The 27,662-nt window shown below is 36.7% G+C and overlaps 1 protein-coding gene across 9 annotated transcripts in view; it reads right to left on the bottom strand.

Moving 5' to 3' along the window:
* The window catches only part of MYRIP (myosin VIIA and Rab interacting protein), a 221,509-nt gene that overhangs the window by 142,886 nt on the left and 50,961 nt on the right, over nucleotides 1-27,662 (bottom strand). The window contains exon 2 of one of the 9 annotated variants that reach the window (XM_048053399.2): nucleotides 11,919-12,030. The exons of the other annotated variants lie outside the window; for them this stretch is intronic. The gene's annotated coding sequence lies outside the window, so the exon portion shown is untranslated. The remainder of the gene's footprint in view (nucleotides 1-11,918; nucleotides 12,031-27,662) is intronic. 9 annotated transcript variants of the gene reach the window in all.

The raw sequence follows: 27,662 nt of genomic DNA on the forward strand, positions 1-27,662 counted from the left end.
CCTCTCTGGTCTGTTTTGTAAATGAATACTTTGATTTTTTTATTTTTAAACATGAAAACTTCTAATGAAAGCTCTCAATCATTTATGAACTGTTTTTCTGATCTGAAGCAATGCCTGTTATAGGCAAGAAGACACCTTCAATTTGCACAATGGAATTACAAGGCCATCAGTGTTATCCTTCACCAAAATTCTTGCATTCTACAATACTGTGCACAGGTAGAGTTTTTGCTGAGGCATCTTCCTACCCAACTATTTCCCATGAATTTTCAAACTCAGTACAGCATACCGGGCAAGGTTCCTCTACCCAGGTGGCATTGCCCAATGTAATCCTAATCCCAGTCCACAGTCAAATCTTGAAATAAATGCTTCACCTACATCATTGCATGGACTTTTGATTTTACCTAATCTAAATCCTTCTGTTTCTTCTGAACATCTTGCCATCCATTTCCAAATCATCATTTAACAAACTAAATAAGTCTTTTAATATGAAGCCCCGTATGCCTCTAGCCAAAACTGAAAATTTACTGTTTGTTTCTATTCCTTAATTTCAGCCGCAGTTTCTAATCTACAGCACCTCATTTTTCTAACCTCCTGATAACATCATGACCTTTTTTTGATCTTTTCACATGGGATTTTTTCCAAAAACTTTTAGAAATCAAAAGAAAGTACATCTATGGAGTCAGGCATAGCAAATAGCAAAATGAGTCAAGACTAGAAACTTACTCTGGCACCTGGAGTTTATATTAAATATGAAGCTGGTTTTTTTTTTTTATATATATTTTAATAGACCCTAATGGATTTATTTAAATCAGAACACAAGTAATTTCATTAATGATACAATTCTCCAGAGAAATAGCTTTGTTCTTAGTCCATTCACTAAAATGGAGATGACAACATTTACTCAACTCTTTTGTAAGACACAATCATACTGACAAGACAAAGTGCTATATGAGACACACATAGTGGATGTCTTTTAATTTGTTTTGTTGCTAGAGATAATGGCATTACAGATTTGAAAACATACTTTAATTTAAACGCAAATTAAGATGTTTTCAACTCTTATCACTTCTCATTTTACTAATTAATGGCTAATACAACAAATAGCAAAAATGTCATTTTTATTACATTAACAACATTCAAATACTCTCCAAAACAACAAAAATATGCATGAAACACTGCACCCTGAAGTACACCAGAACATAAATGCCATGTATTACTTACAGCCAAATTTCACAGCAAAATGTTTTGCTGGAAATGATGATGTGATTATCTCCTGAACCACAAATATCCTCATCACATGTTCTTTTGCGCAAGTTACTCAGATATGCCCAGGAAAACTTTATGTCCCTCAAAGCCAAAGACAAACTTTTCCCATGCTCATTTAAGCTTCCACAGGAGAAAATGTTACTATCAAAACTATTTTAAAACTTGAAACTTTGAAAGCTTCATTTGGTGCCTCTGTCTAGCCCTAAATAAATTTTTATTTATATAAAGTCCTATTTGTGATCCAGTCATGAAGCCTGTGAACTACTAAGCAAAACCAGCAACCAACATTTGGATAAAGAAATAAGAAAAGAATGCTTTACAGTTTTCAGGAATGGCTGAAATTACCTTCTCCAATGTAGAACAATGACATGAACTACATAGTCTGGGCCTCAAATCTTCAAGCAGGTAAACAGAGTAAGAAGAATTTTACATCTTTGCAACACCTTACTGAAATCAGTGAAAGGCTCCAGATGGATTCAAAAAACCCTTCGGGTGAAGCTCAGCCTGAGGCACAAAGTCTTATACCAAAATGCAACACTGCTTAATGCACACTATTTTCGTTAACATTTATAAGGGCCTTAGGGCTGGTATGTGAGTTTGTTGCATTCTCTTTTCTTAAAATTATTAACTTACACGAGATTTATTTATTTATTTATTTATGGGGGAAAAAAAAGTGTTTCTATGAATATTGGATCAAAATGGGTTTTCAATAGTCAGTGGAGCAAGCTCCCTCTAAATGGTAAGAAAAAAAAAAAAAAGAGGACAATCTTCTCTTCTACCACAGTAACAAAGACATTGGGAACATACCTTTGAAAGTAAAAAGTTTCAAGAACAAGTTAGGTTTTCTACTACTAGTAAAGATCATTTAAGAAATGGAGATCACAAATTTTGGGCAACAACTTAATTTTGAACCATCTCAACATAATCCTTGATGGAAAAAAATCACTAACTGACTTGCTGGAAACTTTACCTTCCAATGTTAAGTGACAGAAAAAGTATTTTCAAATGACCACCAGGCCACAACATACACTCCCAGGATCATAACTGGAGAAAAAAAAAAAAAAAAGGCAAAGCTGGAGACTGTGAAAAGAAAAAAAAAAAACCTCAAATCACTCATTTGTATAGCACTCACCACAGTTACTTTTTCAGGTATTTCACCAGTTTCAAAGAAATCAGTTATCATCCAGACATGCTCCATACTTTTAAAAGCACAATTTTGGTGAATAAAAGTTGCATGTGGCTTTGGACAACTTACAAGCAATCTGGCAAAAACATGTGGAATAAAATTCTAGTTTTAAGCAACAAGTTAAATTCACCTGTGCCTGTGGCAGACCATATCAGACAAAACTTTAAAATGACTACATTGTGTTTTATCAGCATTGCAAAGCAGGTTCACCTCACATCTTTACCACCAATTCTTGCCACATCTCAAAGCTGCTTAGCAGCTTCCACAAAGCTGAAACAAGTTTCAGCAGCAGTGTAGATGCTAGAGGATGTTCTGGAGCCCTGGAGACAGTCAGAGGAGCTTTGGTGGTGTCAGCAACACACTGCTGCTCAAAGCTGCCTAGTCTGCATTAGAATTCATGCTGGCTATGAAACAGATGAATTTACTTAATAAAACCATTTAAATTGTGTGCGCAATAAGAGAATCCTACCTAACAGCATAATAAAGCTGGAATCCAGAGTGGTTAAAAGCAATAGAGAAGCCAATAGTAGTGTGTGACACTAGCTTCATAGGTAGGAAGGAAAAAGATTATGCAGTTAGAGATAGAGTGGGTAACTAAGTTGCAGTTGAGTGTGGTTACCATTCATCATGGAACTGAAGCCTAGAGAGAAGAGCAGGAACAGGGATGGGGGAAGATGGTATTTCAGGAGAGCAGGAGTCTGGAAAATTACTTTCGTTAATGCAGACTGCATGCTCTAAAATCCCTGGACAGGTCTGTTTTGTGCAAAATAGAAGTGTAGTAAAGGTGCAGTAACTGAACCATGTATTAATTATCAAGGTAACACATAATGTGAAGAGCTTTTCCAACCAGTATAAACCAGAACAGTTTCATTACCTTCATGTTTAATTAGATGTCAAATTGACAGAGAGTAAGATAAACCTTTTTTCACAGTTAAATGGAGGTTAAAATAATCAACCATCCCTGGCTCGATCATGTTGCCTAACCAGGGCTGATGGACATTAGCATCATTAGGCACAAATTAGGAGTTATGAACTCTGAATAATGGAGCAATGGAGCAATATTAGGCAGGGCTTACTGGTGAACATTTACCTCACTTTGTTTGCCAAATTACAGTGTAAAATGCTGAAATTCCTCTGTGAAGCAGAATTCAGATGACTACGCCAAATACGTCAAATGACTTGCAGGTATTTCTGAAAAAGACAGTTTAAACCTAACAAAAAGATCAGGACACTTTCAGCTCAGCTAGTTTAACTCACACAGCTGAATGAGCACTCTTGAGACAGTGGAAATTTTGTGACTCCTGTCACAGACCCATTTCTTCTTCAGCTCAGGAGACTTCCAGGCATTTAATCCAAACAGTGTGATGATGGGCCTTCCTAGCAGGAGAGTTTTCAAACCCTGTGGAAAAGGAGGCAGCATTTCCATGCTTAGCCATAAAGATTCCTCTTCACTGCTAGCAGCAGACACGCTGCTTACTGTTCCCAGGCCAGCATAAAGCGTCACACTACTCCTTTACTCCTGTTCTACTACTCCTTTGCGAATTGCAGCAAATGGTTTGAAAAGTGCTGTTTCCATTCTCCCTGCCAAAAGCCATTCTGCATCTCTGATCACATTCACCGCCCTTCTTTGTGCCTTCTCAGTTCTACCATTCTTTTCTAGATAGCCACCAGGACTGCCCACCCCATCCAAAATGCTGCGACACTATCAACTTAAAGCAACACAACAGAGTCTTATTTCTCAATCCTTTCACATTAATACTTAAATGTTCAACTTGTATTTTGATCACCACTGAATACTGAGTTTATCTTTGTAAAAATTTATCACTCAGGATGTTTAAGGTCTCTTTTCTCAACAGACCCTATTGCTGCATATTTATTTTTGCATATATTATATATATTAACATTGGCACGTTTGCATTTATATGCAAATATGTGTGCATTTATATGCATATATACGTGTGTGTATAAAAAACTAAACTTATCAATATTTATCCTCACATGCTGCCTTGTCACTAAGGATATGAAGCCTCTTTGCAGCTTATTCAAACTTAGTCGTTTCATTACTTATTCTTCTGCCAGAATAGTAGTAATAGTTTTTTATGGGAAATCCACTAATAAACTCACACTAAAGAAAGCAATCATTTTGTTCTATTTTTTTCTACGCCTTATTTTTAAAAATTATTTATAGTAATTAATCCATTAAATATATTCTCTTGGTGCTCAACAGGTTTGTTTCCTTGAGCTTTCAGTGAGGGAAATCAAGAGACTTTTAAATCCCATGTGCAGTACAGCAGCCTGATCAACTTAATTCACATGCTTCTTGGCTCCCTTATAGCGTCTACCACATTTGTAAAGAGTGCCCTAGCTCTCCAGTATCACATTGATTCCTCTCCAGCACTCCCAGTGTGAGAATTATTTTCTTTATTAATTTCGTCATTCATTCAGTCACAGAAACCAAACCTTCTAGTCTGCAGTTCCCCTGCTACTGCATCCCCTTTACAGAAACCAGCATCACATAGTAAATTCATCCATTTTCCTGGTACCAGGAACAATTTAGGAGACTGTTTTTATATCACAATTCAAAGACTTCATTTTTGAGTTCCTCTGGAACCTGTGAGTAATTGCCTTATGGTCCCGGAGACTCATCTCAGTTCCTTTTATTCACTTAGTCTAGAACTTATTCTTGACACTTCCAATTAAGGCAGACCCTCACAGTGTGAGAGACTGATGGGGAAACTCTACTAAACTCTTCCAAAAAGAGCCAATGCAAAATATTTATTTTGTATTCATTAACAGACTTCATCTTCCTGGATTGCTCCTTTTCCATCATCCTCTTTAGACAGAGGACTCCAACAAAGACTCTCCATTAAGCATCCTCCTTCTGATATCTTTGCACAAATTTTTACTTGCTTTTTTAAATTATTTACTCCTACCCTACCCTTATGATGTGCTTTAGATCTCCTAATTCACTGGCAAGTTTTGTCACCTATGTAACAGAAAACCAAAACTAGTGATCAAAATGTCATTACTAGTCATTCCGCAATGAAGCCTCACGTTCATTTCAAGTCTTAAGAATAGGCTACTTCCTCTTCTTCCCTGCACATTCCCTTCATCAAAGAAACCATTAACACTAACGATATCATCACTGCCATCTGAATTGATATTAATGGGATAGTTTACACCTCCAAAATCTCATTTCTGTTTTTCTGCAAATTCAGGCAAACATGACTGAATTGGTTAGGTTCTAACCATGTTTTCCAAAGCTTTCTCCATTAAGCAGCTAGATTTTTTCCCCATGATAGTATGAACTACTAAACCAGCATCCAAATGTTTTGCTCAGATTTTCAAAATCAGAAGGGGACATACCTGCAGGAAATTCTTATGTGAAAATACTCGCATCCTAATAAAATCCCAAAAGTATTTCAGAAAGAAGGAATCTACTATCTCTAACTTACAGTAAGGCGCCTACTCAGGAGCTGTCAAATGACTGGAATAAAATACAATCATGTATTCATGAAACATCCCAAAGTCTTCCAGAACTGATGAATAATAGCAATAATGAACAATGCACTGCTATTTTTTCATTACTAAGTAATTCACTTTAGAAGTCATTAGACAATTTCAGATTATTTAAAATGATACGCTGAGCTGCTGATACTGTTTTGTAAGCCTTTTATTCCTGACTTCAGCCTGTAGTTATGCAATTCTGCAAAAGCAGATCCCTCTGGTTTCCAAGAATAGTTTTACTGAGTATACAATTAACTAAGCAAGAACCCAGTGGCTCTGCAAATGCTGTAACGCTCTTTATTATTTCACCTGTAAACCTGATCATTTCACCAATAAACCTCATTAGCTGAGGTCCTGTACAACACCAAGAAAACAGAGACTGCAAGCAATGTTTTGCTTCTGTTCTTGATTGCGTACCGTAGTGTTCTGCTACATTACCCGCTGTAGAAAATTAAATTATGTGCTTACTCAATGAGTTTTCTCACCTGCCAACACTGGAAAGAAAGCTGTTATATGAAAGAAGTTTATTTACATCAAAGGTTATCATTAAGCACAGTCTGACAAAAGATACTGCAATTACTGTTTTATTGACTTTAATTAGCAAAAGAAAACAGCAAGTGTATGTATTACTACTAAGTATCCTATGACTTAATTCAGTAATATTTGCTCTGCTTTTTGAGCTTGCAAGCATGCAACATAATTATTTTTAATTTATTTGTTAAAGTTTTGGGCTTAAATTCAGTTACAATATCAATTTCCATTAATCTAATCTGTTACATTTTGGACTGATTTCCTGTAATGCTACAGGAGACTTCACCACCTGAAGGGATTGAGAAAGTGTTGCTAGAACAGAGCTACAAGCAGAGCAGTTACAGAGCTCCAGCAGACTTGTACAGTATGTGCCCAGTGTACGCAACAGCTCATCAAACAGGGATGAAGCTGGAGGCCTTTGCAAGCAATGTGAGTTCTACATAAAAACTCTCAGACCATCCTCCATAGCAGGATTATCCCCCTGTGACATACCTGACATAAAATTCTTATATGATGACAAAATGAATCAAATTAGAAATACAGAAGTTTGAATTGTAAAGGTCTGTGTAAGCTCACAAAAAGAAGGCAGAAAAACTGAGAAGTCATATGTGGCACACCAGGACAGAACTGCTTCATTTGGGAAGTATGGAAAATTACACGAATGCCAGTAAAGGGACTGGACAAAGCTGCATGTTTTTTACAATTATTAATTTATTTTTACAAAGCCAGTTGACAACTCACTTCTGAACAGACTTACATTTAGAGAATTAGCATCTTGGGGATGCTAGGACATTGCACTCATTCAGTGAACATGTAAACTGGTTCTCAGACACGTTTTGGAATTTTTCATTTTTCAAGGAGGTTTTGAGTGTGTAATAAACAGCTCCACCTACTGTCCCAGAAACAAGAAAAGCATTTCCCAAATCTTTGTTTCCCAGGCTGCTGGAACTATAAGAGACCTCTCACAATCCACCTTTCAACCTGTCCCTTTGTAATGAAGGGCTACATCTGAAAAACCTTAATATCAGAGCAAAAATGAGAAAAGACGCAGTCATGCAATTTCTCACTTTGAAGTTCTTCAGATCTCCTCTCGGCAGCTGAAGATCCAGCCAGAGAAAGCAAAAGGAACCCACTGAGAAGCAGACCCTCCCGCTCCACTCCTGACACAGCTCCCAAAAGAGAAAGTAGAGCCGTTCCCCAGCAGGTCCCCCTTTCTTGACGTCTTGCAAGAATAGCAGTGTCTTCCTGCCACCATCTTTCTCCCAGTAAGAAAAAAAAAAAAAAATCTAACTGAAAAACACTAAAGCACTACCTAGGCCAAATCAAAGCTTGACACAATCTGTTGCAGATTTTTTTTCCTGAATTTTGAACATGTAAGCTTCTTGAGTGCAATAGCGAGTATCTAGAAACAGGAAAAGACAGGCAGCTTGAGCTCATATCTTTTGCATGACATGAGAAACAACACTGTACCAAACCCTACCACATCAAAGGGAAAAATTCATCAGTTCCTACACTCTCAGTGTAGCTCAGCTGTTTTGATGCACTGGTCAGACTTTTACTCACACCAAACCGTAGTTTACAATGAGAGCTTCACTCAGTCAATTATAAATGGGGAGGTTGGACAACATGATCTCCAGAAGTCCCTTCCAACCTCAACCATTCTGTGAGTCTTAGAAATGGAAAAGAAGGAAAGATTATGCACTTTTCTTTCAAGAATCAGAAAAACATTCAAATCCTACAGTATGTGGTACACAGAAAAACATAACATAATCTTTGAGACCGTGCCCCCAAACTATGGCTTGTAACTCGTAAGAGTCCTCAAAGGTTCTCCATGTAAGCAAAAGTAACTGTTTAACAGTGTTTAAATAAATAAATAAAATAACCAGTAACTTAATATATAGAAAATTAACCCAGATGCTACTTATATGCTCTACAGGACAGACAGAAGTTGCATGATCCAAATTCTGCAAGTACAGACCACCTGTAACTTCTACTCTAAGAAGCAGATTTTTAGCATCTTAGAAAAGAAACAGAGCTAACAATTTCAAGAAAAAAGAGCACAGCTTGTCTGGCTGATTACTTGGTAGTCATCATGAGACTGCTCTGTGGCAGTGTACTGGCAGCATTTACCACCATCACCCTAGGGTGGGATGATGCCCTTAGATTTGTAAGTAACACCATCTCTTTGCAATTTCTGACTCACAAGATGGAAAAATGCAGAAAATAAAAATGTTTGGACAGTTTGTCGGTTTTGTTTTGTTGATTTTTTTTTAACCATATAAAACTAGGATGATTCAAATAAACTACATGGAAGTTAACTTTGCTGAGAGTAACTTTTGCTCATTTGACAGCCAACTGGCAGGAATTGATCATAAAACACCTACTTTAGTAGGAAGAGTTGTGCTAGGAATTTGAGAACAACCCAGCTTCACTTGCTTTCTCTGGGCTACACCAAAGTAATGATGTTAAAGGAGAGAGGTGTGCGGAGCAGAAGTCACAGTAGCAGCATATGGCTTCTCTTTCAAACAGTCCTGCTGTCTTGAACTTTCAGGTTAGATCATTAGTCACACTGCTTTACCATGATTTCCAGTGCTTTTGTAAATGTCACCTGACAAATTTGAAGTCATCAAATGCAAGGCTTACAACCCACAATGCAAACCTGCAATGAATCTGCCAAGATCCTTATCCTAGCGATACTTCTGTCTCACTAGACTCTGCTTTTAGCTGCTAAATTTAGGATCTGTTACTGTATCAAGTAGATGGCACTACAAGCTTTGGCTGAGTAACAGTGGAGCACGCACTCAGTAGAAGTATATTCTAATATACACAGGAGGATGTGTAAAGTAACAGTATAACCTAAGCCTTTTAGAGAAAAGCAGCACCTTCTTAACTTCTGCAAGGGCTACTAGCCAGACAGATATGTGAGGCTACTGGCAGCATACAGCTGCCCAGAGGGGCTTTCAGAAACAGAAGGTTGCAAGATTAAGACCATCATTTTTCATAAATACAGTATATAAAGGTATAAAATAAGTATAAAAACTTCTATAAGGATGAATTTATATTAAATACCTGGTATCATAAGCATTTTTTCTTTAATTACTAAGATAGCCCAGAGGAACGTGTCCATTTCAAAGACATTACAACTTTTCCCATTCCTCAGTAGCAAAAATCATGGCTGGCTGAAGCCTGGTTTCACCTCAGACTTCCACAAAGACCGTCTCACTTTATGTTACACCTTGCCATGACAGCACATTCCTTACCTGCCATTATTTATCCCCTGTGAAGAGGACTGGGACACAAAAGCATTGAATGTGGTGGTAGCTGGAGGCTGCACAACTTGCTTTGCATTCAACAAAATACCTACCAAGCAGATTTCAAGCCCCCTACAAAGCTAGACCAATAAACGCTTTGGTGCACCTAGAGTAAATTTCATGTAGTTTCTGCTACCTTGCAAACAGGTGTACCTGAATTATCTCTAAATTCAGACACTACCTGAACTGATATAATTGCAATGAAGGTGTGGTTTTTCTGCTCTATCTTTTGATTTCCACGTCCAATGAGACAGAAAAGCTACAGTTTTTTATTCACATACACCTCTTTATATTTATGTCATTGACAACTGCAAGACTAAAGTTCAACAAATTCAGATAAAAGAGAAGCAATTTAATAACAGCTCTCAGAAAAGCAGAACAGGATTTGTACATTTGCATTTGGTTTGATACTTACACAGGAGATCTCCAAGTCACTGCATGTGTGATTAAGTTTCCTTAATATGTGCTGTGAATCTAAACTATGGCCTCTACTACTGCAGATTAAGCAAATGAACTGTCCTCCTTTAGAAAAGGAGGATCAGAAAACACTCAAGACCTGGCAGCACACTGTACCAATGTCCAGCAAGTAAGTTTAGCCAACCTCTCTTACAGCCCTTTGAACTGTGTGATAAATGAAATCAAAGTTTTAGCATCACTATAATGAAAGTTATTAATTGCAAACAAAACTAGTGTTAGTAGTCATGCTTTGCTTGTCTCTTGGTTTGAATACATTTGTTTTCTTATGGATGAGCTAGGTAAATCCTTTATTTCTTAACAGGTGTAAACCACAAAATCCTGTAAAATCCTGGAAAACACCAAGTGTCTAAAAGTCAGTGAAACAGTCTGACTCACACAATATCCTTAAAATCATATTATTTCCTCTGTTTTCTGTAATGCCCTCTTTTACTCAGTACAATAAAGCAGTTCAGTAAAGGTGCCTTCACACTGAATTCAAGTTGGTGTTCTATGAGAGATTTGAATATAATTTTATCACAAAGAACAAGCTATCTGTCTGAAACAGTGTTTACACCTATGAAGGACTTTTTTTCTCATATATTGTAACATGATTAACTGAATACTTCTAACATTCTCAAAAAATGGAAAAATATAAGAAAAATGTAGGGGAAAGGACAAACACAAAGCACTGAGAACAATGTGTATAAAATAATTCACTTTGTTATTGGCATCTTTATTATGAAGACACAATGAAAATTATTGTGCTGAAAAAAGTAGCAGTAGCTGTTCCAATGCCAAGTCTCGAGGGCTCCATGTCTTAATACCTAAAAATCCTGAGTTTATTAATTTGCAGGGAGAGAAAAAAGTTCATAGCTAAGAATCAAAGTCACGTCTTTGTCTTCAACATTTTTTTTAACAATGCATTTGTGTTCATTTAACAGTCTACATTCAACATAAAATATAGAATTAAAGAAAAAAAGAAAAACACCTGAGCATGGGAAGACCACTCTGGCTGCATCTAGATATGCATCCTAAGAAGTCCCAGAGTACAGGTTAATCAAATGTTCAGATTAGGTCCGCTGGAGCATCAGGGTGAATTTCAAGGTTTCACCAACAAGAGAATCATTCCTGATTCAGAAAAACACAACTCTTCTCTTTTCCCCAAATCCTCAGAAATATTATGGGGGTATTTTACAGAGCAGTAAGAAAATTAAATTCACTGCTTTGATACACACACAAGATGGGAATTTGAGCCAGTAGAGTATTTGAGCTAAAAATTCAGCTGAGTGACTCATTATTGAAAGAGTTAGTTTTCCCTGCACTTCTTCCATATTATTTATAACCTTCTCCAGTGTTAAGAGTTTAAATAAAAGCACATACTCAGAGAAACTCCAATTATACAGAAAAATTGAGTAGGATAAACTTTCCACACAGTCCACTTATAACTCAAGTATGTTTGCGTGAAGAGAAGGATGACCAATCATTACTAACTCACAGCTTTGGTTCCTGCTAGTAGAAAAACATCCAGTGAAACCAAGATCTATTTTAGACTAATAGGAATTACTGTTAACAAGCAACACTCTGGACTCCTTCCCCTCTTCACTTGAATCCCCATCTGCCATGGTTGAAATGAGATGAGACACTCATATTTTGCTCATTACATTTGCAGATCTCAAGCAGGTTTATACAGGCGATGGCCCTCAGGCTCTTCTCTAGCCCCAGAGAGCAGAATCCCCATGAAGACTCAACCTTCGCACATTCTTCAGAGTGAACCTGCAATGTAACACAAATGAATACAGTGCAACTTTTACCAAGGGGGGAAAATGAACAGACAATGTGCAATGAGCAGCTTTTAAAGAGAAGGGAAAAGTCAAACTGCTTCCATCTTCTTCATGATTTTAGGGTTATGCTCGAGCCTTTTCAACCCTGTGTTCCTTTGGGTTGGCAGGCATGCTCTAGCATGGCAGGACTAACTGCTCGTTTAGGTGAAGCAACTAGGGCTAGCAGAATTAGAAAAGAATGCTCTCTCATAATATGCAAGTTGTCAAAGGTCTTGTATCTTATGTTGTTGTTCTACCCTCCCAACAGCAGAGAACAGTGTTTAACAGACATCAGGATTACAAGTTGATAGACATTATTGTAACCACCCATCAACAAATACTAAAGCTAACTCCTAGAGAACAGTGTCTGAGAAGAAATACTAATGCCATTTCCAACCAGTATCTTGATCCTTTTTACCCTTCCACTTCAAACATGAAAGATACAGGTGATTCAAATGGACAAGCACAAGTCTCTGGAGAGACTGAAGTGTCCGTTAACTCCTGCAGTTAAATGTTGTTAGTGAAGTTGTGACTTGGTGCTTACACATGCCTTTTCTTTGCTCTCAGTCATGCAATTGCTCTGATCAAATATTTGTAACTATATACGATTTGGCACAGGACCTCAGTTACAGTCCTTGAATGCAGAACACACACAAAAAAACGACCAAGAGGAATTGTAACATAACATCTCACATGAAACTGCATGCAGATTCTGAATATGATTTTATACAGTATCAGCTCTGCATGAAAATAGAAAATGGAAAATATGAGATAAGAATTTTCCAAAATAGTCTAATATACACACACGTATATAAATTAATATAAAATAGATGATATTTTAAACACCAGAACAATTCTAACTTTCAAAATGTTGCTTATCTGAGGAAAAAAAAAGCTTTCAGTAATGTGAGTCAGTGAAGATATTCAGTGGGTATATATAAACACAGTTGAAAGCACCTGTAAAGAGTCAGTTGACAACTTTTGTGAGCTGTCTGCTTAGACTAGACAGACCAACTGCCTGGGAAAGGCCAGTCCACAGATTACTAACAGTAATGGCCAATAATCACTGATACTATGAAGTTCTGTCATGAAACAAACATGATTTACATCCTATCAATGTATTTCAGAATACAGCCAAACACTACTTGTACTTCCCAGATTAAACAAACAGCATGAAAATATCAGGACATACTTCTGTTTCTAACACAGGTTAGGTGAGAAAACATTGCTATTCATGTCATGCTGGATATCCCAAAGTATCACCTGGCTAATTTACAATATCAAGACATTTTATTACTGAAACCTTGGCTGCAATTACCTGCAACCTTGGCTGCTGCAGCTGCATGAAGAATGAGAAGATAACTCGAAACAAAACAGACTAAATTAAATGTTTCCTAATTTGTTCATAGTTCTTTGTATTTCAATAAACTAAACTCTAAACCTTTGTGGCTGACAGAAAAAAAATTACAGAGAGTAGGTAGTTGTTGTGAAAATGGGGTATTATTTTTTCTTCTGTAATATGGCCAAACAGTAGCTGAGCACCTTGTATTCACCCACTTTTATTTATGTATTATTTTTAACTAGAAGAAACATTTTACTCAAGATTCAAAGCACAGAATTTAAAACAACTTTTTAATACTAATACTCTCAGTTATCTTCAGTGCCCTACTTCTTGTCTTTTGTTCCAGTAAGAGACAAGGTGACTAAAAAGTGCTTCAAGCAACTAAAGCAGAGATCTGGGCACCTGAGATGTGTCTCTTGGTGCTCCATGTGACAGAAAATTCTACTTTTTGAAGACATGTTTCATGCAGGTGACCAGACAACCTAGGTTATAGATGAAGAGCCAAGGTAAATTGGGCAGGGAAGGGTCTACATGAGATCACTTAAACCATACTTCACACCCAAGGCAAAATCACATACATCTATATATCTTCTGGCAAATATTTCCTTATTCTTAAAACATTTTTTGAAATGGAGATCCTTCGGTCTTTGTGAGTAAGCATTGCAGGACCTCACTGACCTCAGGGTTTAAGGGTTGTGCAACACTTACACTTGCTCCACTTTATAGCCATTAATTCATATCCAGTAGTTTAGCCCGTCTTTTTACACGAACCTTTTTATTCCTTAAGTGTATATGGTACAATTTAGCCTATCCAAACTTTGAAGTATAATATCTACAAAGTATTCCAGACTCAATCCAGAATTTAGTGCATACAATATTTATTTCACCTAATTCAGGTTTCTCTGTCAATGCTGGTCAATAAGCAATCAGGATAACAGCTATAGGACCTGTATGTTTATTGAATGACAGCTTCCACGCCTTTCAAAGTACGTCAGAGATCTTCAAATGCGGAGCACGTAAGAGGACATGGGAAGACCACACACACCTTTGTTTTCTAATTTAATAGACTTTGACCTTCATTCATTAGTCCACCTCTTTCTCTCATGTGACTGTTACGGATCATTCATCCTTTTCTGAGAAGTTCAAGCCTTTCACACTTTACTTATTCTAAGTACCAACTAAAACAAATTTTTACCTGCTGAAAATAAATAAATAAAATATATAAATAAATAAATAAATAAAGACATGCAAGGAGCAGCTTATATGATGTCTTACAGGATAGTTTCCCAGACCAGCTTAACTCACTATAACTGCTTTCCATATTTCTGTTAGAATTACAATTAGATCCAAAATGCAGGCACCCCTTACAACATGCCACCCTGGCTTTCTACCACTTAGTGAAGTCTGCAACGGAAACGTAAACACAGTAATATGAGTCCACTTATTTTCCATCCAAAGGCTAGTAGTACATGATAAACATTTTAATGTGGTTGATATTAGGACAATTTAACCTCTTTGACTCAAGCATATGTTATACACACACACCCCAGACTAACAAGGCTAATTTTTTTTAAAAAAAGAGATGTGAGATGGTCCACTACAAATTCATGTAATACTTCTACACTACTAAGAACTACTTAAAGTATTTGAAATCCAACAAATCTTTCTAAAACTAGACTTCATTACTTCTACTATTCTACTACACAACCGTGAAATTAGCCTTTGTCCTGTTTTTACGTACTCTGAGGATATTGCTTTCCATTTTGTATCATGCACCCCCCTGACTCACTCATTTGACCAGCCTCTGAGCACAGAGTGAAAACATTCCCTGAGTAGATCACACAAATTGGATTATTCTGAAGCAATTTCATCCAAGCTGAAACAAAAAAAACACAGATGTGTAAGAGGATAGGTCACAGAAACTCAATGTAAAAGAGTAGGTACATGTGAAAGCTTTCATCTTAGTAGAAAACAGTTTAGGGTTAACAAAATGGGTAAAAACACCCACAAGTTATTGAAATCTGCTGCAGAAGAGAATGTCAGGAAAATGGATATAACCAAAATCGTTACAATTTAAGTTAGTGATGTGGAATCCATCTTAGAGCAATGGAGTCCTCACAACTACCATCAGTCTTAAATGATCACAAATAGTAGCTAAAGATCTCTCTAAAACTGCTAATTCCTACTCATTCAAAGTAATCAGAGTTTTCAGGAAAAGCTGTAATATCCTAACTAATTAAAATAAAATATGAAGATGTGTCCACATTAGGTTACTACGTTCAAGAGAAGTCTCAAAATCCCTTTAGTGGAGGGACCATTTTTTCTGCCCTGAATAGGGCTTCAAATGAAACTGCAGCGTGATGTTTTGTATTGTGCCACATGGAATTAGGATTTAACACTTGGATGTATGAAATAATCTTATCTTTGATTCTTTGTAATTCATGTTTTCCTGTATTCTCTCTTGGTATTCTGAGCTTGAATAAAACTTGCTTTAATGGTCTTAATGCTACCTAAATTGTTATCGTACAGCAAACTACACAATATAAGTCAAAAATATATTTTGTTTTTAATTGAGCTAAAACATCTGGCTATAAATTCTCAAAAATGAAGTGTTCTTCCTTCATTTCTTAGGTATCTATAATTACTCATGACAGCTTCAGTTAAGTGAATTTCAACAGATAAGGTCAAATCATAAAGGCCTAATTAATTTTAAAAATACTCAGCAGGATAAACTAACATCTCCTTGGGGACTTAAAGAACCTGAAAGTACTAATTAAGAATGAGAATAAGACATGTTAACCTAAATTGTTTGAATTTTTGCATACATTTGCATTCCAGTTGGAATCCACTTCAAATATTTCATCAAGTTCTAGTTCAAAAGTAAACCAAGACTGTTGAAAATCTGCAAAGAAATGATTATTTTTCCCACTCTGTTTATCTTCATTTTTAATTCAAGGGAAATTCTCAATATTTTATCTGTATATACAGGAGAGAGTAGGATTGCTAGCTGTTTTTAACCAATACTCATCGTTTTCTAGTTTTACAATACAGTGGAGTTCATTTCTATAACAGAAGAAAATGTCTATATGAAATTCAGACCTTTTGGAAGTAAAGAACAAAGAAACAAAAAAAATATATGAAAGGGATATACTTGAAAGCCACAGATTTATTTAAATATTATATTGAAAAGAATCTGACTGGTTGATTTCAAGATACTGATTTCTTCTACTTTCATCCAAAAATAAAGCGTGTATGTAGCATACATTCGCATGGTGCATTCATAAGCACACAACAGTACACATAAAATTCTAACAAACCTGAATACTTAGAAAAGTTTGAGGGTCAAACAAATCTTAACAGAAAACTAAATTGATAAACTCCTTTATGCAATTTACAAAAATACTCAAAGTTGTATTTGACTTCAGAATTATATGGTTCATGATTTTCAACATTTTGGCCCAGCTACATGAAGAGAGTTATGATATTGACTGCCAGTAAATAAAGTGGGATAAAAAAAAAATAATCAAGATTCATTCAGCCATCAACTGTTCCACAGTGAAAAATGAACAGGACTACACAATATATATATAGTTCCACCTTGTATGTAAAGGACACGTGATACAATGTCACATTGTTCTGTCAAAAGAAGCAGATAAAACAGTAAATATAATTAACTGTATTGTTTCTGCTATATGGATTTCTAGTCCCCCAAAATATGGAAAATTAATTTTGATAGAATAGAATACCACATCTTAGAAGCGGGGTAAAAATATTACTGCTTAAATAACAGCAGAGTTTGGAACTTTAGGGCTTTAGGTTTGGTTTGTTTTGCTTTTGGAGAATCCAGTATTATTTCCCATATCCATTATTTCCCTAGACACTCGGGACTGATGGAGCTCCAGCCTGAAGCTCTAGACCAGTTTTGTCATACAGGAATAAACAAATCTCTCAAATTTGATTAGATGAAGTGTTTCTGGTGAGCTTCTGACTTCTTGCTTTTCAAATTGCCTGGACAAAATAAGTCTAATTTTACTACCAACAAGCACTTCATGGATAGACTTCCTACCATCACCAAAATAAGAGAATGTATTTTCAAGAAATAGGATATTTTATTTTTAACAAATGAAAAATAAGCCTTAGGGCTTGCATAAATCATCTCCCAGATATAGTTTTACAGTGTTACTTTATCAAATATCTCACAAGCATACACAGTTTTTTTTTTTTTTCTGAAAAATTGTACTTTTATTAAAAGTATCCTCTTTTAATAAAAATAAGCTCTAACCCTGGTTGTCTGACTATTTGGGACTGACAAACAACCAGAGGCTGTAATTTCCATGCAAATTAGCAGAGAATCAATAGCATTTGGTCAAAGACTATAACTCTCAGAAATAAACCCTTAGCTATTGTTTACTTGAAGCACCATTAAAATGGTTCCATTTAGATGATCAAACAGTGAGTCAAAAAATAATAACAACTTAAGCTACAAAGACACACAAGTGTGGAAATTTATCCAGCTTTAAAACAAAATAGGGTTTTCCTGCCAATTCCCTTCAATCCCTATACTCAAATGTTGCTTAGAGAAGTATATTTATTATTGTTATTACTTTTTTTCATGGTGGCATGCATTTTTCTCCAGTATGAATTATGGCAACAATCAGTTTTGAGACCCATATCGGACAAAAGTTAGTAAAGAGGTCCATCAAGGCAATGTTCAAGGCCATACCTAAAACAGCATCAAGTCCAAGATGCCTCAGTACAGGACATTTAGCTCTCCTCCCCCAGGAGGTCTAGGCTAGCTCTTCTGATGCCTGTTCATCCCAGATCTGCACAAGAGACCCTCTCTTGACTGACAGCTGGATCTTCTTCCATGGTGAAGAGGTCACCCAGTCATCTTCAAGAAGTCTTTCCATAACACATTTGGACAACAATCACAGCACCTTTCTTAACTTGTCTTCACGTATGAAACGGGGACAGAAGCGTTTTCCTACCTCACCTTGGCTATCAAGGGAACTACCAGGTTCTCCTGCACAGTGACAGACTGCATCTTACTTCAGCAGGGAGAGGGACCCTACTCACATCCCTGGATGGAGAGGAAAAACTACAATAGAGGCAAGACAGAAGCTAAAATGATTTATAAAGCAAACTTATACACCTACAGAATCAAACTTAAAATAGAAAACCTAACTAACCTATTCTGGATCAAAAACAAGCTGGCAAAATTCCATAGATATTAAAGATAGTAACAGTGACATTTTAATTTTCCTGATCTCCTGTTGTGTTTATTGGTAGTATATGTTATTTGATCTATCACATTCTATTAATCTGGAAAGGCCAATTCTGTGTTCACTTCCTTAGTACTAGAGCTTTCTGCAATCAAAATAAAGCACTGTTTTGCTTTACCATGCAAGACTTCAGTATTTTCATCCTTTTGAACACATTAACTATGTGTACATAAACTGGAAGGAGTGTTCAACTGCACGGAATACCATTCAGTGACGCAGACATATCAAGCAGCTTTGATTTTTATTTTTATTTTTTTAACAGAAATATTCAATTTCCAGCATAATGAATAACTGAACTTTTTAGCATGCAATATAACTTTTGCTAACTTGTCTAGCAGGAAATAAATAAATAAATAAATCTGTTACCATACACATTACTACATTAGATACTTAGTATCCTTCTACTCCATAAAAATTATGAAGCATTACCACTGTCATTAGCCCATTAAAGTATTAATGGAAGTGTTTTTTCTTCACACAAATTTTGTTTTGTCTTATAAAAAAAAAATTCTAAATCAGGATGCCCTATCCCTGGAAGTGTTTCAGGCCAGGCTGGATGGGGCTTTGGGCAGCCTGGTCTAGTGGGGGGTGTCTCTGCTCACGGCAGGGGTGTTGGAACTGGGCTTTAAAGTCCCTTCCAACCCAGCCTATTCTATGATTTAAAGCTTTTACTCTGGCAGAAAAAGTGTGGTTTCCATTACATTCAATAATATGTTCTCATATAGTTTAGATTATGATTAGACCTCAGCTTGTTTTGTTTTGTTCAGTTCAGACAGTCTGCAATGAAAACTTAGCTCTATGTTGCCATTCTTTAATGTGGGAAGAGCTGGCTTGGAGAGTACAAAACTTCTGTAAAGTCAATGCAAGCAAAGGAGATACATAAGAAGTGATGTCACATGGAAGAGAACTAGTTCAAAATTTGTGTGTGTAATTAGCCTTAAGTTATTTCCCTGAATTAATGTAACATCTGTTCAATTTGTGAGAACTCTCTTAGAATGTTCCCAAAATATCCACCTTCCCCTTGAAACAGAGAAAAGATAATGTACAGGCTCTAGACAACACAAGAACAAATTTAGTCATAAAAAAAGGAAGTCAAAGACTTTCAGAATTACAGTTTGGTTTCTCCATTTGGCACTAACAAATGTTATTGGTTTTTGGTTTGGTTTTTTTTTCAACAGAAAAAAAATCCAAAATACATAATTATTCAGAAATTAACAACATCCCAAAATTAGGAAAAAAATCTATAGAAATATTATATATATTCAACAGTACTGGCCTATTAGATACACAATATGCATTTTTTAGTTATTGCCTAACTACAATTCCAATCTCCTGGGTAATCAATAAAACAAACAAACAAACAAAAACAACCAACCAAAAAAAAAACACACACACACACACCTGACATATTTACCCGAGGGAAAAGAAGAATTGTTACTCAAACAAAATGTTGCACTTTCTTTTTAACATTTCCTAGTCATACTACTGCCCCTTTCCACTACAGTTAACCACCACAAAACTTTGCCATCTAGGGAACAACAGTAATATGATAAAAGTTTTGAAGCTGAAGCTGCATTTTTTTTAATCACTTTAATTGATAATTTTCCAATTCATAAAGCTGTTGTACTCCAGTCTATCCAGAAAGGACTTTTTGAGCCCAGCTATTGTCATATACAACATTCATACCTGTTTTTAAAGCCAAGAAAACATGAATTATTTAATAACTTGCTCAATATGGCGAGTCTAACATATATATATATTTAATTATTATTAGACAGTGATACTACCTTGCCTACCATTTCCATTTTTGCAACACCCCACTGAACCCTGGACTAACCATACAGTGTTCGTTTCCCTCCCAAGTTCTGCCAGCAGACTTCACCCCGATGGTGCACTGGGCATCACTGTTACTTGGATATCCACAACTCTAGGAGCCATAGCAATGAAAAACAGAACCAAGATCTGACAAACAATCTGTAGCTCAAGCCCTTTCACACTGTCTCAGATGCAAAACCAGAAGAGACACAATAAGCCCTCATCCTTGCCCTGGCACAAACTTACTAATTCAATACACCAAGTGCTACCCTACCAGCTAGGCACTTCTGCAGGCTTGGAGCAAGCTAGCAGCAATGAGATATCTTCTTGAATAAGGCACCACATTAAAACTTGCACTGCCTGACTGTGTTGAACAATACAGAAGTCTGGTAGGCTAACATAACATTCTGCATTTTGTGAGGATTTTCAGCATTGCCATTTGTTTTGCACAGCTTACAGCACACATTAGCTCGGGCACTGAAGCCTCTTATGACTCGGGATATACTGTACTAGGCACTATACAAATGTACAATAAGAAACATTAACTGTGCCAATAACTGGCCCTGCCTGCTCTGCCTAGTTAGGCAAAGTACTGAGGAACAAAGAGGAGAATTAACTAACTTGCCAAGACACACACTACTTGGTAACAGAGCTCACAATGTTCTTCTAGCTCTCCCAAGACCAGAACTGCCCTGTTTCTGGGTCACACTGTGTCCCCTCTCACAAAGATTATCTTTCCCAAGGAAGGCTCATTATGAATGGAATAAATGCACCAAACACAAGCCTGCAAATACTTAAAAGCCTAGCAGTATTTGGCAAGCAGTTCGGATCCTGCGGCCCCAATAATATTTTCCCTAATGAAGTAAGTTTATTTCAACTTCTGCCTGTATTCTTATCTCTAAGTTTAAAGAGGAAGCAGCTCCTTTTCCACTGTTTTCCAAATCTCTTTGATCTTACAATTATGTCTGTGCTGGTTGCCTGCCATTATGTAGAGTCTGAATAATGTATATTGATGCTAGATAGTTCCAAGTACACTATGTACCCAGGAATAAAGGACAACTACTCCTACTGTAATAGAAATCTTAGAAGTGGTTCAGAAAACTTGGGAAGGAGAGGAAGGATACACAAAGTTGTTCCAACAGGCGCTTCTGTGCTTACCCCATGCCCTGTGCAGCCTAGACACACCACCTTATAGAAATCACTCCAGGAGACACTGAAAGTTAATAACGTTTAAAATTAAACTCTTGGGTTGTTGTGTACCAGCTCTGCTTTCACAATTCATGGTGCTCAATTCCTCAACAGCAGTGACCACAGGCACCTCGTAAATGCCACTTTGTCACTGCTGCAGCAGTGCTGTCACTCACCTGCAGCGTTTAACTAGCATGACACCAGCAACAACTCCAGTCTGTGATATTTATATAGCATATGCACATACATATATCCATACAAATCCCTGCACACATGTGACTCAAAGATCATCAAAATAAAAGTCTGTTGTTCTCAAAGGTTTTAAGCACCTGCAAACAGTATGGCAGCACTAAGTACTCACCAAAACACATCTCTCACTGACTTGCTGGTCTCCATAGCTCATTGGGACTGACAGCAAGGTAGGACATAGGTCTTTCCATTAACAGGCCTGAACAACCCTCCCATCCATACAGCTTACCACTGCGCTTCAGGGCAAGAAATTTGTAACTATAATGCACAAATTCAGCTCCTCTCCACCTGTCTGCCTCTGCACCTGTAACATTAACAAAATATCCCCATGCCTTTCTCTTCTAGCAAATTCTGTTCCTTTTGGCTTTGCTGTATTAGTTTGCTGGTTTGCATTTTCCCTTGTACCACACAGTTCTGAAGAGATATCCTCTTACTGAATACACCTACGCACCAGGGCACAAGGAAAAGGACTAAAACATTCACTAACTTTTATTTACACCACTATATCCACCCTATATTCATTTCAGACTTGCATTTCACTGTTTTTTTGCTCTAAATCAAGATGATGGTTCCTTTCCCCCCTTCACTGATGTGGAGCCCTCAAGCAAAGTTGCTCTACAACAAATACAGAGTGATAAACTCCCTCTTTATCAGCACTGCAATACTGACCCCAGACTTAAATTAAATCCCTGATAATACTTTACTTCCTAGTAACATCAAAAATTAGATTCTTCTCCTCTCTATCCACACTCACATGACTACTCAGTTCAAGTGCTCTTCTACTTACTTCAATACCTGAAGGACACCATAATCACGTTAAATAGTTTGGGGGAACTATTTAAACAAATCATGTTGATAGAGTTAGAAAACACTAAAATAATACTGATTTCTAAAATATTAATGTAAATGTTCAACATAACTTGGCTCTTTGCCAACTGTAATTCTATATTAAAAAGCAATGACATAATGTTAAAAGACACAAAACTTAAAGGACATTGTTGGACTTATTTTGGCACAAAGGTTTGCCAGAATAATGAGATATTCTGACTATTACTTAAAGGTTGACAAAATTTTTCCTTTTTTATTTTTATTTTTTCCTAATTTCAATAAGACAGTCAGGGGTAGGGGAAGAGGTGGAGGGCACAACACATTTCCCTGCAGCTTGAGTCAGACAATGCTGAATTACCCAGACTCAAAAACCAAAAAAAGGAAAATGACTACTCATCTTACAGAAAGAAAGCAGAGATCTGCAGTTAAAAAAACAGCCACAAGCCCTAAGGAGAAGTAATTTTGGAGTTCTTTCAGCTTGAATAATCCTTACACCACTATGTTCCTTTTTATGTTTTGTAACTCCCAAATAACCTCAGAACAGAGAACAAATTGGAATATTAAACATTAATTTTCAAAATACTAATTGTTATACTGTCAGGGGAGTTAGGTTAAGATATTTTATATGATAATATAAATGGAAAAATGCTATAAGCCAAAAATGCAAAGGAACGTTAGTTTTTATTTCTTGATATATAAGCACCAAGCATTATACCACAAATTCTTACATTCTAAGCTTGGCTGTCTCATTTGCTTTTACATCCATAATGTGCCCAGTCTCTCAAGAATGCTTTTTTGTGACGCTTACATTAGGAAGGGTACAAGTTTAGATATACTAGAAATCTGAGACTCAGTATATGCACAATTCCATGAGCAAGCAATACTATTCAGGACCTTGAAAAGAAAACCATATGTTAAAATAGATCTAAAACACGTACAGGCAAAACAGGCTACTTCTGTAAGTGATCTGTACTTAATTTCTCTGTACATACCTAGGCACATTTAAGATGGTAGAAAAGATAGAAAAGAGATACTTTGTGGCCTGCATCAGTCAGTTACTGAAAGAATTTATTAGTAGTACTTTTGAAGACCAAAGGACAGGATTACTATTATAGTCACACATCTCTCAACTGTATACTCTGCAGTCTGTTCCACACCAGGAAACACAATACTTTGGAAATGGCTGTTTCAGAAAGATTATGCAGAGAAAGCACAACCTGCTGGCTTGGGCTGAGACTCAGACACCAGAGGTAGCAACCCACACTACGGAAACATCCCCTGTGGCATCTGACAAGTCACTTCTTGTCTTCTGGCCCCTAGGCATCACTTGTATCCCCAATTTTACCTGCATATAATACAGAATTTAGGATGCATAAAAGGTTACGCAGACTTAAGACTCAAGTAGCAGATGCTACTGTAATTAAAGATCAATTAAAAACTAAAGTGAAAGAGATGCATAGAAAATCTTGCTGTTATCAGAGAAGTCAAAGTCTTATTAGAAAACAAGAAAACGTAATGCAGTTGGGGCACAGGTGTTAGAACAGATTGGAGCTAAGTCCCTACACAAACAGCATGCCGCCAGCTCTTGCCACTCAAAAAGCATCCTTGCAATTCCAGACCATTTGCATTTCCAATCTGCACACATTGATTCAAATTGTTTTCCTTGAACCCCCATTAGTCTCTGGCAAAACACCTATCATCTTCAGTAAGAGGTGAAAACACGCTTCTGACCTTAGCAGAAAGGCAAAGATGCTGAAAACTGAAAATTACTCTTATATCCCGAGGCTATCCACGTTAAAGTGTCAGATGTAAGGAGTCATTTACACAAAAATGTGGTTGCATAACTTTATTATGTAGGGATTACAGTATAATTAACTATTAATTAAATCATACAGATGAGTAGAATTGTGCTTGCAGGCAAACTAGCTTTTCCTGAATTATAATTAACTTAAATATTACTTAATAAACACTGCAGAAACAAAGTAACCTATGTTTGCTCTGCTGTTTTTCTCATTCATAAAGTTGATGATTTAAAATTACATCATATTAATTATGATTATGGTGGTATAGGAAGAAGTCACCTGTTGCAAAGGCATTTCTAAATAGTTTATGGGCCAAGAGTAGAAGTTACAAGACTCTGGATCCATTCAAGACAAAGATCTGAAAAATCAGTAGACATAGAACTTTACTTTCTAAACCAGAGTTAAGAGGACTAAAAAAATTGCCTGTGTTTTCACCTGTTTTCATAGTGGAATATATAGAACTATTATTCATGACAGGAGACATGCAACTTCAGAAGAGAGCTGCCTCTAGGACCTCTGAAGAGATTTGAAATAGTTTGCATAACTTGTGAAATTTGCATTTGTTGCAAGAACACAACCCAAGCACACGTTCTTTAATTCACATGATGAAGGTAACAGTTAACACAACTGTGTGGAAAAAGGATGCAAGGATTTTGTGCGTTTCGCTACCAACATCATGAAGGAAGGTAGAGCAGAGGAAGGCTATCCAGGCTGGCATTACAACATTCCTCTACAATTACACAAACCTAATGATCACCACTATCCCATCATCCAAAGCAAACAAACAAAACCCAAAACAAACAAAACTTTTGAAATCTGGTTATTAATTGAGAAAAGGCAACTCCTATATCCAAAACTCAAAGAGATTTTGAAAGAAAAACAAAATCCAAAAATGATTCCATAGGAAGGATGAAATTCACCCTTTGCAAGCAAATCTAATTTTTAATAATGTAAAGAGAGTACATATATGTATTACATATCCCTTGGGAGGCAATAAAAAGTACATTTAATTCAAAGGAATCAGTAGAAGTAAGGTATTCATATACCTCCAAAGGTGGGGACCAAAAGATTTGCCCAAGCTCACACAGTGAAGTCTATACAGAAAACTCCAAGTCAACTCTGATAACAGGATTTTCCAACTTTTTCTGGTAAAACATCAGCATAAACCAGGCTGGATTGAGACTTGGTGACTGAGGAGGGGTTTTTTTGTTTTGTTTTGTTAAATCAGAGTGAGGAACACAGGAAGAATGACTTCAGTTCCTAGGGCCTTCCACACTATCTCATTAAGTAATTCACTATCTCACCCACATAAGTGAAAGCGGTGATGGAAATTAATTGTTCAGTTTACAAAGAAACCATTCTAGTAGCAGGAAATCCTACTTTTAACAGAAAAAGAAAAAAAAACACATGGCAACAATTTCGTTATTTTACTATGTCCTGTTTAAGCTCAATCAATCTACAACAAAATGTAATCTAAGCTGCTATGGTCTGCAACTGCATCTGTCAGAAAAAGCAGGTTTTACAACATTTTATTATAGCAAGAACAAACTCCAATCTTTTTGGTAATCTTCAAAAACACTTCTAATTTTTCCCTCAATGAAAAGCTCTCAAGATAAGTATTTAGGATGTCCTTTATAGAAAGGTTAAAAATAAAGAAGAATTAATCTGTGCTGCATAGTCTTGACATAATAAATATAGATGCAAAACTGGATAACCACAGACAAAGGAGCTATCAACAGAACACTCTCAAAATGGAAAGGCGCATCAAATGGCACTGTAGTCTGTTTCAGTCAGTCATTAATTAATGACACTGACAAAAGAATATATGCTTATTTGCAGATGACAAAGTCAGCCAGAAGAAACTCTAAATGATCTAGAAAATTGATAAACTGCCTGAAAAGCAACCTCTGTGAAGGGAGAAACCCAAGATTGTGCAGGCACACACAGAGAACCAACTGCACAACTAAGGATGGAAGAGCAGTAGGTCAGCCATTCTCCAAGGATGGATTCTTCTGGGGAAGGTTACAAGCCAACTAGAAAGCAACAGTATTCCCAATAACATTGCAAAGGAAAAGTACTGAAAGCACAACAAGCTAAGAAACAGATGAAATGACCCTCCAGCCTGCTGCATATGGGTAAGGTCTTAGACAGGGTTAGGTACTGCTTTTCGGTAACCTAGGGACCAACTGAACTATCTGCAGCACCAACCAAAATATTCCGAGATCTAGCCATAAAGAATATAACGAAGAAAATCTACACAATGAAAATATTATGCCTAGAAAAAAGACCAACTTCCTAAGGTCCTTTATGAGTTCATTTATTATTATTATTTTAAATGAAAGGCTCAAGATATGCATTTGGGATGGTTTTAAAAGGCTGAAAGTGATAGGCAGACAAGGGAATAAACAGTGAATAAGTAGATTGCAGAGGGAGGGCAGCACAACAACCAACCACCAAAGCAGATGAGGGAAATTAAGGAGGCTCTTGACTCAAGGAGACTGTCACCTGTCAATAACCTTTCCCTATTTTAAATGGGAATTGTTTTCACATTAACTCCTTAAATCAGCTGAGCTAGCAGCAGCATATACACACACAGATGAGGTCTCCTAACCAACAAACTACCTGGGTCTCCAAAAGGCTAGCCCAGCTCCAGGAATTAATTCCACCTGGGAAACTGATGACAGTCAGGACACTCCTGAATGTGGTATTATCTGACTTGGCTTTAGCATCCAGCTTTGCTAGACAGCTATCATATTTTGCACAGCATTTGATTGCTGCACAGTTTCTGGACATGCAGTTAAATGCTGCAGTGCACAGCAGCACAGTCTAAAAATGCTACACTGGCTTCTTAAAAATTGCAGAGGTCACAATGACCCTTCTAAGAAACAGTTGGAATAAGGCTTCTTAACCCTTCAAGCACCACCTTCAACCTCCATTGCCTCACTGGAAGTATAGGCTTATTAAAAATAATAAGAGTTATTTTTCAAGCAAGATCTTGGATTTTGGCCAAGCTATAATAAGTGAAGGATGCAAGAGCAAAGGGTGAACAAATCAACTGTTCACCTCCTTGCAGCTGCAG

Source organism: Anser cygnoides, chromosome 2 (genome assembly GCF_040182565.1).
Source record: "Anser cygnoides isolate HZ-2024a breed goose chromosome 2, Taihu_goose_T2T_genome, whole genome shotgun sequence".
Taxonomy (NCBI): Eukaryota; Metazoa; Chordata; class Aves; order Anseriformes; family Anatidae; genus Anser; species Anser cygnoides.